The 17,969-nt window shown below is 38.5% G+C and overlaps 1 protein-coding gene across 7 annotated transcripts in view; it reads left to right on the forward strand.

Moving 5' to 3' along the window:
* The window catches only part of SUGCT (succinyl-CoA:glutarate-CoA transferase), a 480,947-nt gene that overhangs the window by 211,423 nt on the left and 251,555 nt on the right, over nt 1-17,969 (forward strand). The gene's annotated exons all lie outside the window — the stretch shown is intronic.

Genomic DNA, 17,969 nt, shown 5'->3' on the forward strand with positions numbered 1-17,969 from the left:
TAAAACTATATGCATTGTTATCAACATCAAGACATCTTTTAGATTTCCTTACATTTTTCAATATTCGATTACTTATTCCATTACCATTACATCTTACTCTTGTTACAAATCAGTATATTTCATCTTACACTTCAATCTTTTCTATAACATATATACATATTTACATACTTCCTCATTCTTTTTCTAATTGACATTTTCTTTTATTTTTAAATCATTCATACCAGGATCCCAGGATCTATAATATATTGAATCTTCTTTGTCTTTTAATTTCAATGTTAGCCTGTCCATCTCTATACAATCTATTATTTTCTTTATAACCATGCCCTCTGATGGTATCCTTTTCTCTTTCCAAAGTTGCGTATATGAAATCCTTGCAGCTGTCAGTATATGTAATATAATGTATCTTTTTTACTACATTTTTGTGTTATTATACCTAATAAAAGAATTCTGGATTAAATTCAGTTTTCTGATTTATAATTTCCTCTAGCCATTGTCTCATTGTATTCCAGTATTTCTTCACTTCTGGGCATGTCCACCAGATATGAAAATAAGTGCCTTTTTCTTTCTCACACTTCCAACAATTTGGGTTTAATTTAACATTTTTACCAATCTAGCGAGGGGTACCTGCTACCTATAAAACATTGTATACAGGTTTTCCCTATATGCTGTAGATATGGTTAATTTGTAGTTTAGTGCCCACATTTCTTCCCATTTTTCCCAATTTTGTTTAATGTTTTTGATTGTTTGTGCTAGTTCCTCTTTATCCATCAAATTCAGCTTGTTTTTAATTCCATTTGCTTTTTAATATTCTTTTTTTGTGGGTCCTTCTGTAATTCAGTCCCTAGTCTCTTGTATATTTCTTCTAACTATTTTTTGCTCTTGTCTCTTCTTTTTATTTTTCTTTCCCACATATGTTATCATTAATCCTCTAATATACACCTTTACGGTATCCAGTAAGTTTTGTAGTGAAATTTCTTTTCTGTTCTCTTTAAAGAAAAAAATCCAATTTTTCCCCCCATAAACTGAATATATTATTTTTCCTTTAATATTGTTTAATTCATTATCCATCTGTTTCTTTTTTTGGTCTTTTCCATATAGCTTTAATCAGATTGTGATCTGCCCATATGCTTGTTTTAATATTTATCTTTTGTATGTTGGATCTTAGCTCTGTTGATGTGTGTCTATTTGAATAAAATGAATCTTATTCTATCTCAGGATAGTTCCCTCTCCATACTTCTTAGTTCCCTCTCCATACTTAGTTCTTCCACCATTTAAAAAAAGGCTTTTGGAAATATTTTTCTAGGTTTCTTATTTATTTTCCTAGTTTTATAGTCCAGTTTTGAGTCCACAATTGCATTAAAATCTCCTACTATGCATATGTTTTGATACTCCAATTCTATTATCTTCTTATGTAATTTATCATAAAAATCTTCTTGATCACTATTTGGTGCATATATTGTTACCAACAATACCTGCTTCACATTCAACATTATCTCCACCATCAAGATCCTTCCTTCTTCATCTATGAAGATTTGTTTCGTGTTTATTGTCTCTTTTATATATAATGCTACTCCTCTCTTACTTTGTTGTGCCAGTGAAGCATACAACTTCCCAATTTTAGGATGTTCCAATATCTTATTATATTGCTTTTTAATATGAACTTCTTGTAGACAAATTATATCCAGTTGTAGTTTTTCTAGTTTACTAAAAACTTCTTTTCCTTTTTATTGCAGAGTTCAGTCCATTTATAGTAATTTTGTTTCTTCTTCCATGTTTTTACTTATAGATAGGATTTGCAATTCTGGTTGTCCTTGCCTCTCTTGGTTCTTTACTCTTGCTCCTTCTCTTATGTTTCTTTCCTCCAAATCTCTTTCAACCTCTTTTTGTTGTATTTCCTTCTCTCGTGCAATTTCTTCTTCGCTTCAGATAATCTTTTCCTCCTTCCCTCTCTCTTGCTCCTGTGATCCCAAGTAATGATCATAAAATTGTTCTGCCTTCTCTATTGAGTCTAGTCTATGTCTCTGCTCCTGTCAAGTTACCAATATTCCCTCTGGTATCCACCCACCTAAAGTTCACTCCGTTTTTAATTAAAGTTTTTATCAAAAACTGATATTGCTTCCTTAAATCTCTAATTTGGACTGAAATGTGAAAAGGCTATTACAGATGATTTTATACATTCTCATAACATACTGAAGGAGGCAACTAGGATCCTGCGGGAGCCATGGATCACTATTCCTGTAGGAAGGAGGAAGAGTCAGAGAAAGAGGAAGAGGATGCCATGCTGGGGTTTTCTTCAGGCTGAGTAAGTTTCCACACAAGCCTTCAATTCCAAGTATATTTTTTACCAATGCAAGATCTCTGACTAACAAAATGGATGAATTAAGGTTACAGATTGCAAAGACTAAATTCATTAAGAACTGCTGTGTTTTGCTAATCACAGAAATTTGGCTTCATTCACTCATTCCAGATACAGCTGTTGAGCTGGAATGCTACATAACTCACCGGCAGGACAGGAGTAGAGATTCTGGCAAGATCAAAAGGGGAGGTTTAAGCCTTTATGTGAACAAAAGCTGGTGTATCAATACAAAGACTGTAGACAGCCACTGCTCCATGGATCTGGAGTATATGACTCTTAAATGTAGACCCACATATCTTCCATGGGAATTCAGTGTGGTTTTGATTACTGCAGTCTATATCCCACCTAGTGCCAATACTACCATAGCTTTGGGATTCTTGTATAACATTGTTAGTAATCAGCAGAATAAGTATCCTGATGCTGTGTATATCATAGCGAGTGACTTTAATCAAGCTGATTTAAAAGCAGTACTCCCTAAATTCTATCAGCATGTTAAGTGTGCTACTAGAGGAGCAAACATATTGGACAAATTATATACCAACATCAAACATGGCTATAAGGTTATACACTTACCACATTTGGGACGATCAGACCATATGTCACTGCTTTTAGCACCAGCATACATCCCTCTTAGGAGACGGGCTCTGCCTATAATAAAGACAGTGAAATCTTGGCCAGAAGATGCTTCCCAACAACTTCAGGATTGTTTTGAGAATGCAAATTGGGACCTCTTTTAGCACCCTGACCTAGAGGAGCATACTGCAACTGTTCTGTGCTTTATCAAACACTGCACAGATACTATCACTGTGGATAAACATATTAGGATCTATCCCAATCAGAAATCCTGGATGACCAAGGAAGTCCAGTGCCTGTTGCGTGACAGGACCAAGGCCTTTAGGTCTGGTGATGGGGCAAGATACAGTGTTGCCAGAGCTAATCTGAAGAAAGGTATCCGGAAGGCCAAGACTGATTATAAGAGGAAGACTGAGGATAATTTTTATAGCAATAACATGAGGCAGGTGTGGCAAGAAATTCAACAAATTACCAACCATCAACAGACCAATGTCATCCCTGCTGAAGGGGATGCTTCATTGGCAGAGGAACCGAATCATTTCTTTGCTCATTTTGAAGTGGAGATATCAGAGACAGATAAAATAACAACCACCAGCCAATTGAAGCCCCCACCTCATTTTGGAAGAACAGGAGGTGAGCAGCATTCTGAGGGCTGTGGACCCTAGAAAGTCTGCCGGTCCTGAGTGCTAAGTGCTTAAAGACTGTGCTGATCAGTTGGCTGGACTCTTTACCAGGATCTTCAATCAGTCTTTATCCCAGTACACTATTCCATCTTGTTTGAAGGCTTCCACCATTGTTCCACTGCCAAAGAAATTCCCTATCAATAACTTCAACAATTACAGCGCAGTGGCATTCACTCCTATCATCATGAAGTGCTTTGAAAAATTGATCTGCCAGCACATCATTTCTGGTCTTCCGCATACATTTGATAAACACCAGTTTGCATACAGAAGAAATAGATCTACAGATCTATCATCACTCTTCACACTGCTCTGACTTATCTAGAACAGCGGGGAGGGGGCTATGTGAGGATGCTTTTTGTGGATTTTAGTTCTGCATTTAACACAATTCTTCAACATAGACTAGTGTCTAAACTTCTGGACCTTTGCCTTTGCTATTCAGTCTGCCTTTGGATTATGGATTTCCTGTCTGGACGCTCACAGAGGGTCAAATTAGGTAATCATACCACTTCAGCCCTTATTCTTAACACTGTACACCACAGGGTTGTGTGTTGAGTCCCTTACTCAATACTTTTTATGAGCATGACTGCATTCCCACTCACGCTAGTAATACTATTACTAAATTTACAGATGATACAACAGTGGTGGGACTCATCTCCGGGGGGATGAGTCTGCCTACCGAGATGAGGTGGACTGGTTGCTTTTGTGGTCCTCAACACCAATAAAACCAAGGAGCTTATAGTGAACAATAGAAGGAACAGATCAGACATCCAGCCCTTGCTTATCAATGGAGACCGAGTAGAGCAAGTGGCCAGTTTTAAGTTTCTGAGTGTTACCATAAAAGAGGATCTGTCCTGGGGTGCTCACATTGCAGCACTGATCAAAAGGGCCCAGCAGAGATTATACTACTTGAGACTTCTCAGAAAACAACAACTGAATGAAAAACTGCTGGTGATCTTCTACTGCTGCACCATAGAGAGGATTTTAACTTACTGCACCTCTGTATGGTTTGCCAATTGCACAGTGGCACTCCAGAGGGTTAATGTCATTGCCCAGAAGATAATTGGTTGTTCTCTCCCCTCTTTGGAAGAGCTTTATAGCTCCCGCTGCCTTGAGAAAGTTCAAAATATTCTCAAAGATCCATCTCATCCTGGGCACTCTTTTTTTGAACTATTACCATCTGGCAGACGGTACAGAATATTAAAAACAAGGACAAATAGGCTGAAAAACAGCTTCTATCCTAGGGCAGTAGCTCTTTTGAATTCTGCTGTATAGTGCAGTGTTGGTGCGGTGTTGCGGGTTTTCGGTTCAATGTGTGGAGGGTGAAGGATAAGTGTTTATGTTTATTTTCGTGGTCATGATGTGCACTGAAGATGGTGTTTGATTTCATTGTACGAATTGCAATGACAATAAAGTAAGCTAAACTAACTCTTCTTAGAATTTGTTTTAGGACCACTATCTCTTTTCCTTTATATTTTAAGGGATAATCTCTCACTCTCTGCATGATCTCTGTTTCTATTGCTTTTTTTGTAAACCTCACATGAACCTCTCTGGGGAGCTTGTTTCTCATTGCATATCTAGTATGTACTCTAAACACTTTGTCCATCTCTGTCAAGATTTTTTCCCTAGTTACCTCCAGGGCCTTTGCCAACAACTCTGCCATTATCTCTGCTAGGTTTTCTCCCTTTTCTTCTTCTACTTTTTGAAATCTCAAATAAAAATCTGCCTTAACCATTTCTAATGTTATAATTGTCCTTTCTTTGCTCCTGTCTGCTTGTGTCAAGTTCTCCCACTTTTTTTTTTCCTGTTGATTTGGCTCTCTCTTTTATTTTTTGTATACTTTATTCATTTTTTGCCATCGTTTGTTGGAGGATCTCTATTTTCCTTTCTACTTTTTCTATTTTCCCTTCTATTCTCCCTTCCATTTTCTCCATTATTTGTTTCATGTCCTCATGGGGTGCTTGTATCATATTTTTTAATTCTGTTTGCTGCATATTTGTCTTTTCTTGCTGAAGTAGAGCATCCAAAGTTCTTTGGCCCACAGGGCTGGAGGCTAAGAAGATGCTAAGGATGATGCAGATGTTGTTTTCTTACTTTTTAAAATATTTCAGTATTTATAATCCCCAGCGGTTGAAAATTATTTCCATTGTTATCTCAAGGAGTTATAATCCAAAACCTGGTTTGTCACTCTTTAAAGCTTTCTTTTTTACTTCAGGTTCTTCAAACCCTAATCCATTCTAGCATAGGAAAAGAGTTAATATAACAATAATTTATAATCCAAATAGGCCCACCATGCCCCAAAATTCCACTACCAGCAGGTTTATATCCACAGAGCAAAAAAAGGAAACAGAAAAAGGGAAAAAGGAAAAAAAATCCAAGCAGAAGGGGAATATTCAGCTTCTGTTGACTTTATCTGTTGACTTTCATTTAAATTCCAAGAGCTACACTTATTTCTTGAAAACAAAGTCTCAGTGTTCTGCTTTCTATTTTAATTCTGCAGTCAAAACAACTCCTTATCATTTTGTTCTCTGGCTTCAAGGCTATATTTATTAAACAGTATAATTTCCCCTTCAATTTTCACTCCTGCCTTTAGGTGGCACTGTTGCTCTGGTTCTCCGTTCTTTTCCTTTTTATATGCTGTATACCCAGTAAAAATTTTCAAGTTGCAAAGTGAAGTAGTAAAATATTAAATATATTTAAAACAAAGTTCCATATAATCTTTTATGTTATCCAAAAGTTCTAGGTTGGTATTCTATTCTATTTGAAATACACAGTCCAGCTTCTTAAATAAATTCTTTCAGCAAGCCCTTTAGGCAATTTCCTGTTCTAACTATGGCTCTTAACACCTCTCCTCGCAGCTTTTCTTCCGGAGGTAGAAAGCAAAACAAATCCCCCTTCTCTTTTAGGTCTCACTTCCCTTTAATTATATTCCATGGGCCTTTTTTTTCTCAATATTCAGTTCTATTCAAAGATATCTCACCCAGGTCGATCACACCGTCTTCTGCTTTCACTTTCTTTCCGGTGGCTGGCCCAGCTTCAGAATGGCTTGTAATGGCCATCTTCTCTGTTGCCAGATTGGAGAGCCTTCTTCAGACCGAACAAGGAGTTTGCAGGCTCCCTGCGATCGACAGAGTGTGCTGTCTATGATCCTCGCCCATCCAAGGTTATTTAGGTCCATTAGGACCCCTCTGACAGCTGGATATCAGTGGCCCCCACAGAGCTCTCTGTGAGGCACATCATGTCACTGTGGTGTCAACCCCCACCCTCCATGTTTGGTTAACATATAAGGCACATATTATGTAGAACATTTTTCAATTAAGTAAATTACAATGATCCTGGCCATTTTCATGCAGTTTTTTTTTATAAGTAGGCATTTCCAAATTTTGTTTTTTAAACATGCCTTTAATCAGTCCAAGATTTATGTACAGCATAAAAGAATTCCCAACAATCTTTAGATCAGACTTGCAGATGTGTAAGTACTATAACTTCCAGAATCCCCTGCCAACATGCCTAGAGGTTATTGTAATCCAAACATATTTGGAAGGTATGGGGTTGGAAAAGGCTAGTTTAAAGATTCACTTGGTGTCAGATTGAATCAACCAAAGCCGCTCATGTATAGTTAAAATCAGTTACTTGTCTGCTACCTAATTGTAAGAATCTCAGCAGACCACTTGCCTTCCTTCAGGAATGACCAGATAAGGATTCCTGGAACTTGAGGAAGGTCAAGTTTATGCTGCTTGTGGCTGTACAGTGTCTCCAGCTAGGTCCACACTTGATTCCTTCTTCCAGCCTGGTTTGCAGCTTTCCAACATCTGCTGATACCAGTATGGTTTGTTTATTTATTAATTAAACTTCTATGCTGCCCTTCTCCTCTACAGGATATCTCTGGTCTACCTATTCAAAGGAATTTATTATGGAATTCAGAATTTGGGAGCATAAGCAAATTGCAATGTATTTTCTTTTAATGGGTTTTAAATAGGCCCTTTTCCTCTTTCTTTGTCTTGTAAGAAGACAACAAACAAGCAATGCAGGATGTATTAAACTTCAAAACATGTTTTCTTACATACCAATTTATACTCAACAAATACAAGTATTTTGGAAGAGTCTATGGGAAACTAATTTAGAAAGCGGCTTAATGATAGATTGACAGGATGTATTTCCTGATGCAGCTATCACAACAATATGCACTATGTATAATATTTTTAGACTGACATTGCCAACTGACCATTGCAAGAGCTTTTTATTTCCCTTTATATAGTATAAAATGCAAAGACTTTCTGTAGTTAGGCATGCCACACAAGTAGAAGGTATCAGGTATAAAGACATCATCACACTGCATCACTTCTGAGAAACATTGGGAGGGGAATAGCAGATTTGAACTATCACAGCTGTCTTTGTTTCCCTCTATGTGCCAAACACCTGCATACTCTAAAAACAAAACTCCACCCTGTGGCAGGCAGCCAGGTTTAGTAACACTTCTTCAACTTTACTTTGCCATAAAATTAATTTTAACATTTTTTTTGTAATACAGGAATCTTTTCTTCCTCTCCCAGAAGTCCAGTTCAGTTCCTCCTCTCTTTTCTTCCAAAGAGGACAATTACAGTACACTCCAGAAACAAGTACACAGTTGAAATAGTGAAATGTTTGGTTTAAAAAAAAAACATCTTCTCATTTTTAATTTGGATTATTTTTGAGATGTTACAAAGTTAGCTGCCTTTGCTAATTCTCAACCACCCTGCCTATATAGATGGGAAACATGGGATGTAGCTATGAAAAAAAGAATGCTGCTTCTCTCCCTCTAATTATTACCCATCCTGTCATGGGTTATCTTTTACAACCTTTGCTGATTCCACAATTGATTTCACTGGCTATGTAAAAAGACTGGCTCATGTGCAGTACACATGCCATACTCAGTTACAAGCACAGATGTTGTTCCCAGCATTCTAAAATAAGAGTTTTTGTCACTCATGCACCCATGTATATTGCCCACTACTAGTGTCCCCCCGCCCCAACAAAAAAAGCTGAAATTTCTGCAGTGGTTGCTTTGCATGTTGTTCAAAGTCTAAAATGTAAGTATGGATGTTTCCAACCCAAATAAATTTGAGAAGTAAGATTGGATATTTCCAACCAAAATGAATTTGGGAAGCAAGATCTTTACCAGCCTTGGCTAATCAGGAGTGTAGCTGGAAGGCCACACAAAGTTTTGCATAACATACTGAGCACTACCTTGAAAATAGCAGGGCCAAGATCTGCTTTTAAGGATGGTTCTTTAGTTCAAAGATATGTAAGTTTTAAAGCTGCTTAGCATTCAGGATTCCCATTTTGCTCTTTAAGGCCCTTCCAAAATATCAATATTTGCAAAAAAGAAAAGGGCAAATATTTTGAGTCTATTGACTGATGACTGCAATTGGAATGCTGGCAAGAACAAGTGGTCCAAGGGCTGCACTTTTTGTAGCCCTGGACTAGAATGATGAAGATTCTGTATGCTTGTATGTGTTATTGTGTTTCTAAATATGTTTCTTCTATATTATGTAGATTTGTTCAGTATCATTTACTTTAAACAACTCAGGTTAATAAGTCTTGGCATCATATTTTAACTTGTGTTGGAAACAGACAAAACGATAATCATTCTCATAGTTTTTGCAAACTATGCTTCATATGATTGGTTTTATTTCCCCACCCTAGTGTTTTTTTCTGCAACTGCAGGATCTTTTTTTATATCAGCTGTTTGTGGATTCATTAGTTGTGACAGGAATTGACTTGCCAGCCTGGTGTCATGCCTGTGAGAAAGTGATTGGCACAAAGTCATCCAGCTATCTAAAGTAGAATTATAATTTACAATCTCCTGGTTTCTAGCCTGGTCCCTAACCATTAGACCAGGTCTATTGAAATTAACATATGTTCTTAAATCGTGGCAGGCATATACTATTTTCACAAGTGGAAAGAGACAGGAAGCAAAATTTCTAAACTAATTATCTAGTCTAATTTAGATATAAAATTAAGGGAAAATAATAAAAACTAGAGATAAGAACATAAAAATAGTCTTCAATGAAGTCAATGGTCATCTCAGTCTCTTTCTCACAATGACCAGACAAGTTAGAGACATACACCTTTTCCAACCTTGTTCCCCTAGCAATTGGGGGTTTGAAACCAGGTTAATGAACACTACCACATTCCATGACAATGAATTCCGCTGATTTTGCCATATGCAAAGGACTTTTCTCTATTTTAATATTCTTCAGTTAGCTTTATTTGTGGACTTCTAACAGTGTTTTGAGTGAAGAAGAAAATCTTCTCTTTATCAATTTTCTCTTTGTCTTTCATCATTTGATATACTGTATTTCAGTCATCTTTTTTCCAAGTTAGAAATTTAAACATACAAATCTTCTCTCATATAGAAGTTGTCCAAATCTTTTGATAATTTTGACTGCCTTGCCTTGTACTGTTCCAAGTTACTGCAGAGAGAAATAATATAATTGCCCCATAGTGAGTTTGAGACCTAACCCTATAACCCAATAACCCAATAACCTTGGCTTAAAATACACAATTCTGCTAGTGCTCTCTCTAATAGCATCCAGATAACAAGAAAACCATTACAGACTTTGGACTCTTAGCTCACTCTTTAAAATCTTTAAGGATTGGTGCTGTCAAAACCATTAAGAGATGGAGGAGTATCAACATGACCATATTTCCAGTAGATAAGGGGTGTCAAACTCAAGGCCTATGGGCTGGATGTGGCCCACAATATGGTTAGATCTAGCCCTGTGATGGTGAACCTATGGCATGTGTGCCAGAAGTGGCACGCAGAGCAATCTCTCCGGACACACGAGGAATTGCCTATTACTCTTCTGGGTTCTGGTGTGCCAGCCAGATTTTCATGCGCGCATGTGCACCAAAAACAAGAAGAACAGCCACCCAGTGCCATTGTGCATGCCGGGACGGTGATCTTCCAGTTACTGGAGTGAGCATGCGCACTGGCCACCTGGTCTTTTGGTTTATGCATGCATGCATGCATAAAGATTAGCTGGCCAAGTGTGCATGTGCACCAGAAACCAGAAGATCATCATCCCAGCAGAGCTGCCGGCCAAGATGGGTGGGCTGGGCTTCCCTCCCTTCCACCTGAGCCAGCTTCTTATGTGGCTCCAGCCCACGGCACTGACACATGTCTGTGGTCCAGAGCACCTGGCTGGCTCGGGTGCATGGGACAGTGTGGCAGCATTTGCTGGCTGAGTGGTCAAATGCCTTGCCCACTGCTCTAGCTGCCACTGGGGGCAAGGGGGCAGCGGCAGTTCACATACACAGCCCTACCACCCCAGAAGAGCAGCAGTGGCAGCCACAGGGTGAGAGGCAGGAGCAAGAACCGCCGCTGCGGGTGAGAGGTGAGGGGGCAGTGGCAGCAAGAACTGCTGCCGCCCCCTCACTCCCAGTGGTGGCAGAAGCAGTGGGCAGGGCAGCATTTGCTGGCTGGGTGGTCAACTTTCCTCCTGCATGGACTCAGCTCCTGCGCAGTCCCGCCATCCCAGAAGAGCAGCAGCAGCATCCATAGGGCAAGAGGCAGGAGCAAGAACTGCCATTGCCCTGGGTGAGGGGGCAGTGATGGTTTACATGTGCAGCCCTGCCACCCCAGAAGAGCAGCAGCTGCAGCCACAGGATGAGAGGCAGGAGCGAGGACCGCCATGGCAGGAGCAGTGGGCGGGGAAGTTAACCACTCAGCCAGCAAATGCTGTCCCATTCCTGTTGCCACCAGGAGCAGAGGGGGGGCAGCAGCAGTTCTCCCTTTTGCCTCTCACTCTGCAGCTGCTGCTCTTCTGGGGAAGCAGAGCTGTGCATGTGAATTGTTGCCACCCGCTCGCCCCTGATAGCAGTGGTTCTTGCTCCTGTCTCTCGCCCTGTGGCTGCTACTGCTGCTCTTCTGGGGTGGTGGGCTGTGCATTTGAACTGTCACTATCCCCTCACCCGCAGTGGCAGCAGTTCTCGCTCCTCCCTCTTGCCCTGTGGCTACTATTGCCTGCACTTTTGGGGCAGCGGGGCTGTGTATTTGAACCATCATTGCCCCCTTGCCCCGGGGGGTGGTGGCAGTTCTCGCTCCTGCCTTTCACCCTGTGGCTTCTGCTGCTGCTCTTCTGGGGTGGAGAGGCTGCACAGGAGCTGAGTCTGTGCAGGAGGACTGTCTGTCCAGCGCCAGGGTAAGAGGCGGACCAGCCAGGAAGCGGTCATGCTCCCTTGGCAGAAGAGGCAGGGAGGCTCTACTGGCTTGTTTTCGGTGGGCTGGGGAGGGGCATTTCATCCTGGCCAGAGTTGGTGTGAAGCTCTCACACTTGCTGGTTCCCCAGCCCAGGTCCTAGGACCACCAACGCCCCTTCCCTCTGAAGTCAGGAAGGGCTTCTGATTTCCAGGGGAGGGAGGTGGCATTTCCCATCCAACTTTCTCTTCCTGTCTGGGGCTGTGTAACTGGGTCATCAGTGGGGATGTCCTGCCATTCCGATGGGGACCAGGGAGGCAGGCAGGGAGGTGCGAGGACTCTCGAAAGTCAGGCAGAACTGGTGCATGTGCATTGGTCAGTTGGTCTTCACGCATGCATGCGCATCAGAAACCAGAAGACCAATTTCCGGCCCGCATGTGCATGCTGGAAAGTGGAAGATTATCTCTTTCTGTTTCCGGCATGTGGGTATGCTCTCGCTCGCTCCCGTTTTGGCACTTGGTTCACCAACACTGATCTAGCCCATGGATAGTCAATCTCACATTTAGTTTTTATTGGCTGAAGCTTAACAATGCTACTTAGCTATTTTAGATATACACTATCTAAGTTAAAGATTTGCATACAGCAAATCTTTAGAATCAAAACCTATTTATATGAAAGCACAATGTTTAAATCCTAAGCCCTTTTCTCCTTAGTTTTTGAGTCAACAGATGTTTTGCTATTTCTTTCCAACCTTAAAAGTAGGAGACCAAAGTTCATTGTTTATATAATTATTTGATACAATATACTGTACTAGATTAAGCTAAAATGCATTGGAAAGTTTGTGGTTTGGCATATTATGGAAACAATATCATAGAACAACAGAGTTGGAAAGAATCTGTTTTAGCCTAAGTATATTTTAAAGCTATAAAATGATTTATTTGGGTGTATATAAACACATGAATTGTGCTTTATTAAATAGTTTAGAACAGTGTGTAAAGCCAAGCAATATCAGGAATGTGTAGCAATCATCTGAGTGTAGACTTTAATCAGACACTATTTTCTTGACAAAGTCAGATGGTCACCTGTATATGCTACAGATTGAACATTTTGGAACTATTCAGCATTGCAGGATGGTTCTTGTAGATGAAGCTGATGGGGAAAATAGCCCTAGAAGAGATAATTTCCTTTTAGCATTCTTTCCTACCATTTTCAGTCTCATCCATCCTCTGTCTTTCTTTTGTTCAGAATGTATTTTGACCTTTGATTCTAGACATATTTTTCACATACTCTTTGGTGGATTAATTTATTTCTCTACAAACTATTTATTATTATTAGCTTCTGTTCTTTTTCACTGATTAATAATGAATAATAGTGAATAATTGCAAGCAATATCATTTGGTGTACATGTGTTCTTCTCCTTTTATGCCTTTGCAAACTTTATTTTCCCAACCCTATTTTGACTGCACTCATGAATATGGGCAGATGTGTGTTAGTATATTAAATAGAGTCATTGGAAGAAAAGAGGACAATGGTTGTCTGAGTGTCTTATAGTGTGAGATGGAAAAAAAATAATTGCAAATACTGCAAAAGTGATCAAAGTAAACAATTACCAAAATCTGGCTAAATAATTTGAAAACACTACATGCTTTTACACAAAATTTAATATCGTACTTGTTTCTTTTGTGTTTTATATTTGCATCATTCTGTTCTGCTAAAAGATTAATAAACACTTTGATAATAAAACTAAAAAGGAATAGTTTGAAACTCAGTTTTTAAAAAGTAGATTCCTTCCCTAATAATTTTATCTTTCTTGCATTTTTATAGTTTTTGAAACAGAACATATACAGATTCATTTATATTTATATTTTCTCATGTTAGAAAATGGGAAGTCCGAGTGCTGTAAAAAAGAAAACAGTTAAAGCAGACTTCTATACTGATAAGTAAAATGGTATTTATATATAATTCTGCTGAAAACAGCATTAAAGAATTTAGAGAAGGTTCTTCTGATTCAAATGCTCTTTCAACAACCTATTTTGCATGCAGTCTTTCAAATACCTAGTAATTAATCTAAGCTAAAATGGTGTACACCTAAAAAAACACTTAAAAAGAATTAAAGTGTCATAGCACTGAGCTGCCATGCTGGGCATGCTTAAAATACTTGGTTCATTGTATAATAATCACTAATTTCTTTGGTTCATAAACTCTCTTCAAGATATAAAAAGGAAAATTTCACTGTGTGATCAAATAAATTGAAATCTTCTTAAGTGTGAATCAAAGGCATGGCATTAACAAGCAAAATATGTTGCTATGTTCCATGTATCACTTTGGCATTTTTTTAAAGGGGCCAAATTGTTTTCCTTTGAGAAAGAGTTTGCCCTCCATTCTCTTCATCTTACAATAGAGTCAGTTATGTTGTTGAACTGCAGCTAAATACAGACATACTTACTTTCATTGTGAAAAGATTGCCTACCTCTCATTATAGGCAGCTGATGGAAAAACAAACACTAAGCATATGGGGATAGTTTATTTCTTTACAAGTTAACTAGGAGGCAATGTTGGGTGGATTTCACCAAACCAGATACTGCTGTCATTTCATAATACAGGAAGTTTGGAAAAAGCATAGCAGCTGTTTTAAATAACATTTAGTTCTTATAATGGCAATTGTGGGTAAAACCTTGTCACAAAATGGGAGGAACTTATTGTAGCTGAATTTCATTGAACACTGGGAACAGCATATACTCTATTTTGTTGTACAATTTTTACCAATTTATAGATATATAAATTATTTTAGTATATTCTAGCAGTGTATTTTAGGATACTCAGTATTTGTATACCCATAAAAATCTAGTCTAATCTCTTACCTGGCTTTGGAGTTTGCAAGGCAATGAAAGACAGCGTCATAAAGTGCCCCACAACTCTATTCCATTTCAGGAAACAAAATTTCACGGACAGCAGGTTGCTTTTCCAGAACAATATTGGCCATTTTCCCAATGTGTAGATGAATGGTAAAAATATATCTTTTTGCCAGCTTTTTAATTGTTTTTGATTTTTGCTTGGTATTAATTTCATTTTAATACACTGAAAAGAGGGAAGGAAGTATAGACAAAGTAATTCCAAATGGCATACAAACCTTTGGGGGGGGGTCATTCATGGGAAAGAGATTTATAAGTAGGTGTGTTTTTGCCATAGTGGTCTGAAAATACTGAGAATTTCCAATGATAATCTATTTATTCTATTGCTTTTAAAATACAAACTTAAATTTGCCTCTTAAAAAGTATAAAAGAAGTATACCATATCAATCAAAATAAATGGGATTTCTTTGGATTTTGGATTTGATTTAGCGTATTGTATAGGTTCAAAACCATGCTGTTTTCCCCCAAGGATGAATCTAACTGAAAACTTTAAGAAAAATTAAATTTAGTTTTTTTTTTTTAAAGTTAACTAGACTTACATAGTAGATTAAATACACATCAGGTTTTACAAAAGATAGATTAAAAAATACAGATAAAACTTAGAGAAAGAAATACTAATTATTTTTCTCTGTATCAAAAAAGTATGGGAAGCATGAATCTTATTGTAGTTTAATTGAAGGATCGTCTGTTCAGGTATTCTTAGATTGTAGCTGCATTAGATCTTGCTGTAATTTTAAGCTGCATTGCCTGAATTGCCTGCTAAAATCATGTGCTCATGATTTTGTAATAGTTTAAATTCTGAGATTTGAGTGAGCATTTCCCTGTCTCTACATACTTGCTGTTTAATCCTGAGAAAAACATATATGGAGAATGAGAAGGACATTTTGGTTCTCGTATCTTAATTCTGTGGTATCCCTGGAAGCAAATCTGATGCAGATATTGGTTCATTCAGATATCTTTGGCTCTTCATTGTCTTAACTATCATTACATGTTGATTGTGAAATGCAATATAAATCTGCTTTTAGTGTTTATTTCTTGTTTTATTGGGTTAAAAAAGGAGAGGATTGCTGGATTCTGTGAACCCCCAGAGCGGCAACAAAACAATAGATCTTGTTAGGGACATGCAAGGATATGGATTAATGATAGCACGATGCCACAAGAATAGTGAAGAACAGAAGGGAACTTCTGCATGTATGTAATGAAACTGAGATGTTGTTGAATCTTTTAGAACTAATGAGAATATGGGAACTTTATTAATGGAATTTCAGTTTACACCGTCAGAACTGATTTTCTGATACAGGACTTTGAAATCCAGCAATGTCTGAGAAACAAGGGAAGGAGGGCTGTGTGATTGAAGCAATACTGTGGCATCACAATGGAAACCCTATTCTTTTTCTATCTCCATTGCAATGTCACATGCTCTAAAAGAGCAGAGCTCTTTGGCAGAGCAATATGATGATACTTTTGTCATTCTATTGAAAGCAGGGACATATTGCAGACATTGTCCTTGAAAATCATTTTTAATGTTTTGTGCAATAAAAATTTTCCTGATGAATTTTTAGTACCTTGAATAAAGACATTTTGAAAAGCAAGCATGTAAAATAATTTAAAGAAGGAATGCATATTTTTTCAAAGGGTTTTGGGTGCAATATATATAGTAAAAATGAATGAGACAGGGATGCATTTGTACAATATCCTTTGATTTCAAGTATTCAGTATCTTCTGATATATGTTCCAGAATTGAAAACTTTCTGATAGAAGCATAAAAGGTTATATTATAATTTATAGACAAAAGGTTCCACTGATAGACAGCTTTTATTTATTAACTACTTCATAATGCTTTTTGTATTGTTATCTAATAATTAATTGTTACCCACAATTGTCATCCATACTATTAGTATATTCTGTTGCAAGTACTGTTTTATTATAGTTTATTATTACTATTCTATCAAACAGACAGGCTCTATATGCTTACGAAGCACACAAAAGAAACAAATGTAAAGATGAAAAGGAAGTATTTAAGGACTAAGAGGAAATAATCAAGCACTGATTACAAATTGTTATAATGATTAATTGGGGTAGGAACAATTTTTCACGTTAAATAGCTCTTGAAGTTGCCTAACAACTGAGCCTTTCTAAAACTGGTGTAACGTTGCTGAAAATTATTGGTATAATAGATTCTTCCTCACAAGGCTGTTGGTAAGTGTTAAATTTTTCTACTGTGTTTCTCAGAAAATAACACTGGGCCTTATTTTTTTTAGACCCCCGAAAAAAATGCTAGGCTGTCTTTTCGAGGGGCTAGGCTGTCTTTTCGAGGGGTGCCTTAATCCCCCCCCCCCCGCGTGCACCTTTGTCTCTCCACCAGACTGCTACTTTAGCAGCCATAAGGAACGCCCCATGCACACTTTTGCTTGCCTACCTGTAGCCTGCCGTCATCCACTCTGGAAAGCTTGGCCATTATGCCGCTTCTTTTGATCCCTACTTTCCCTGCCACAATCGTCACTCATCCAACGCTCCTCCGCCACCTTCCCCACTTTCTTTCTCACACACAAGAAAAGCAAGCAAGAAAAAGATAGGGAGAAGGGAGGAGGCACTTTTGAATACATCCAGGACTTTTCACGTCATGATCAGCCCCTGCCGTGTGTGTGTGTGTGTGTGTGTGTGTGTGTGTGTAGGGGATGTGTTTCTGGCAGAGATTAGGGAAAAGAGTAGGTAGATTGGAAGAGATTTGTCCCATGAGAATGGGGAACACAATGCTTGCAAGTGTGATTTATCCAGGCTGCCCTCTCCTGTTATCTCTGTCCTTGGAGGGAAAAAGGAATGAGAAGAAATAGCAGCTTGTGCAACTTACTGAAAAGCTAATGGATTCGGGTTTGCAAAGACCAGGTGATTCTAATGGATCCTTCCCCCAATCTCTTTATCTAAAGAAAAGATGCTCCAATGCTAAGAGCAAGGCAGAATAATAACAATTAATACAGAGACACTGCATTGGATGGAAGCCCCCCCCACCTCTGTGTGTGTGTGTGTGTGTGTGTGTGTGTGTGTGTGCGTGTGTGTGTTTGGAGACTTGGAAAACTCTGGAAGCTGTGAACAGATAACAGGAGAAGGCAGCCTGGATAAATCACACCCTATAAGCATTGCATTCCCCATTCTCATGGGGAAAATCTCTTCCAATCCACTTCCTCTTTTCCCTAATCTCTGCCAGAAACACCCTCCTACACACACACACACACACACACACACACACACACACACACACACACACA

This window comes from Pseudonaja textilis, chromosome Z (assembly GCF_049901715.1).
Source record: "Pseudonaja textilis isolate UNSWEBS1 chromosome Z, rPseTex1.2, whole genome shotgun sequence".
Taxonomy (NCBI): domain Eukaryota; kingdom Metazoa; phylum Chordata; class Lepidosauria; order Squamata; family Elapidae; genus Pseudonaja; species Pseudonaja textilis.